At 39.4% G+C, this 3,433-nt stretch overlaps 1 protein-coding gene across 1 annotated transcript in view; it reads left to right on the forward strand.

The window, feature by feature from the left end:
• PPM1B (protein phosphatase, Mg2+/Mn2+ dependent 1B) overlaps positions 1-3,433 on the forward strand; it is an 84,646-nt gene that overhangs the window by 548 nt on the left and 80,665 nt on the right. The gene's annotated exons all lie outside the window — the stretch shown is intronic.

The following is a 3,433-nucleotide window of genomic DNA, read 5'->3' on the forward strand; positions in this document are numbered from 1 at the left end:
GGCCGCGGAGCCCAGAGGAGTGGAACGCCGGGCCTGGCTCCTGGTTAGGCCCCTTCCCCAGCCGCCGCCTCCGCGCTTGGCCGAGGCTGGGAGAGGCTCGGGGCAGGGAATTTTAGTTTGCTCCAAAGCCTGGAAGTAAACTGCTTGTCCCTGTTCTCTGCGAGCATCTCTTTCACCTGAAAGCACTGGGGCTACTCCAGGCCGTAACTCGTCCCTTCCTGGTGCATGCCTGTTTGAAAACACTACCTTTTCCCATTTGTTTCTTCATTAGCTTCTGCCTTCCTCTGCGCTCCATTTCACTTCCTCAAGTCTTTCTCGCTCTTCTGTCTACGCGTCTCACCACCTCCTTCCTCCTTAGCGACTTTATTTAAATCGTTTCTCTTTTTCTTCTCAGGAGACTCCGGTCTTCTCTTCCCTGTCTTCCACAGCAGTCCTTTTCGGATGTCATTCTTTTTACTAGTGAAGTTCTTAAATGAAACTGCTATCGTCAGTATCCCAAATCTACCAGAGGCCCATTAAGAATAGACTCACCAGCTTTAAGTGGCAGATCAGTTTCTGATTTCACCGAGCCTAACATCCTTTTTAAAAAATTGTATTATTAAATGTAGAGTGTGGAAATAGCCCTGAAGTTATTTTTAAAATGAAGGGCTCAATGAGTTTTGGAAATAGTTATTTCATTTTTCAAGTTACATGACCTCTAATGTCCGATTGAGCAGATCTAGAACATTTTTGCCCATCTTGTTTGGCAGAATGCTTCTTAAGCGTTTTGATAGCGGCTCACATTCATCACTATTCAAGTTGGCTTAAAAACAATTTGAAAACTTTAGAAAAAAGACATTATGAGAACAACTAGGAAGCTGTTTTGATGAAGTCACTGTTAAATACCTTTTAAAATAGGCTCCACATGTTTAGTGTATCAAAATAAAGTTGCTGGGAGTCTTGTAAAAAGGATTATTTAGGAATTTGAGTGGTCTTAAGAATTATGTAGCTATTTTGGGAAAAACATTCTTTTTCTGTTAACAAACGTTTACAACTCCTGTGATGTGAGAATTACCGAGGTTTACTGTGGGATTAACACAGGAACTCATTTTATTTGAGCTACTGCATGGATGTAGAAGTGGTAAATTGTTCAGGTTAGCGTAAATTAGTATGTTCTAGGAGATGCAGAAACATGTTATCAACACTGAATGTTAATAGACATTGTTTCATTTACTTCTCTGTTGTGCAATAGCAAAGTTCCTATTGTTGGCCTGCTTTTAAATAGAGCATTTCTAAATAAATGGTGAGGCAAGTTGTTCTAATTATTATAGTAGTCTTTCCCAAGTGTATAGCCTTTTAAAAAGATAGAGTTGCAGTTTTACTATTAAAATGGTAATTTCTTTTTAAAAAAAAATTATTTATTTAATTTATTTATTTTTGGCTGCATTGGGTCTTTGTTGCTGCCCATGGGCTTTCTCTAGTTGCTGCGAGCGGGGGCTACTCTTCGTTGCGGTGCGGGGCTTCTTATTGTGTTGGCTTCTTGTTGCAGAGCAGGGGCTCTAGGCACGTGGGCTTTAGTAGTTGTGGCTCGCGGGCCCAGTAGTTGTGGCTCGTGGGCTCTAGAGCTCAGGCTCAGTAGTTGTGGCACATGGGCTTAGTTGCTCCGCGGCATGTGGGATCCTCCCAGACCAGGGCTCGGACCCGTGTCCCCTGCATTGGCAGGTGGATTCTTAACCACTGTGCCACCAGGGAAGCCCTGAAATGGTAATTTCTTAAAGGAATAACATTGTAGGCTTCTTGAATGGACAATGGGTTGTTTCAATAGAACTTTTATTTAGTATTTAGAACAGATTTTGTTAGTCAACAGATTTTCTTTCAGGGATAATCCTGATTTTTCTGTGCTTCTTACCTTCTCTCAGTGTCTTCTTTATCTTTTTTTTTTTTAAATGGTTGTTTGTGTTTTCTCCTCTTCATTTATTCTTGCTCTCATAAAAAGTCTTACTACAGTTTCTGCAGTGTTTATGTTGCACTGTCAGCATGGAATAGTATTTTTATTTGATCTTTCATACCCGTTAGTTAAGATTTCCCCAGTTTCTTGGACATTACCCTTTGGATTTGTTCATGTTGTGATTATTCTCTGAGATGTGACCATCAGAGCTTTCAACACCTGTTTTCTTATACTTGGTGTGATTTCTATAAAGACTCCAGGAACAGGTGAAAACCTTTTCAGTTTGTCTGATAGGTCAGTAAATATTAGCTTGTGTTAGTAATTCACATGTAATTACCAGATCCCTTCAGATTACATCATTTGAAGGAATAATATAGTGTCTAAAATATCTGTGCTTCTAAGAACGCCTCATTCACAAGTTGACGAGGTCAGAAAAAGTGGCTGTCGTTGAAAGTTTATTTTCTTACAACGTACATTTTTTTATGGAGTTTTTTGAATCAAAATGTGACGCTGATACACTATCTCTTGGCATTCGTGGAAGAGTAGAATTTGCCATAGTATTGTTTAGCGATTGTGGAGTTTCATTGAAAACTGGCTGAGCCACTAGTGGAAAGATTGCAAACATGCCCTTGTAGATGGATTGGTAAACATTTATTGCACGTGATACTGGCAGTGAATGTTCCCCACCATACTCAGTGGTGGTAGTTACATATATTATCTACATTATATGAATATTTGTATATTATATGTAATTATTTAAAAGTATTTTTGACATTATCTAGCATAGAAAATAAATAAAATAGAACTCTACAGTAGTCCTTCATAAGATATTAATAAGGTGAATAAAATTAACTTATTAAAATATACATGACATTTTACTTTTTTGTGAAATATGCCTCTCACAGTTCACTGATTTTAAGCAAAAATTAGTAGGGAAACAGCTGAAGTATCAGAGTTCTAAGAGTTAATATTTTTTTAAGTTCCAAAATTCTAATAGGAAAATTTATTTAATACTTAGGTTAAAATTACAATGAGTGGTAAGAGAATTTGGGGGAATATGGATTTTTGATGATTTTTCACACTCTGTGTGGATTAGGAGGATTGATTAATTGGGGATATGAGTAAGATTCCTAGAAATTGAGAAAACTAAAAAAGTGTAATCTGGATTACTACCCATCTCACTATCCTGTACTCAAACTGAACAGTGAAGGTAAAATAGTGTCAATTTGGGGAGTATTGATTTTTATAGTTTTTGCTTGACTGTCATAAAATTTATAAAGTAACAGAGCTTGTCATCAGCTTCTAGCAGCTGATCTAACAAGTACAGGTGAAGAAAAAGATACATGGGGGCTTCCCTGGTGGCGCAGTGGTTGAGAGTCCGCCTGCCGATGCTGCCGATGCAGGGGACGTGGGTTCGTGCCCCGGTCCGGGAAGATCCCACATGCCGTGGAGCGGCTGGGCCCGTGAGCCATGGCCGCTGAGCCTGCGCGTCCGGAGCCTGTGCTC

Source organism: Lipotes vexillifer, unplaced genomic scaffold (assembly GCF_000442215.2).
Source record: "Lipotes vexillifer unplaced genomic scaffold, Lipotes_vexillifer_v1.1 scaffold666, whole genome shotgun sequence".
NCBI lineage: Eukaryota > Metazoa > Chordata > Mammalia > Artiodactyla > Lipotidae > Lipotes > Lipotes vexillifer.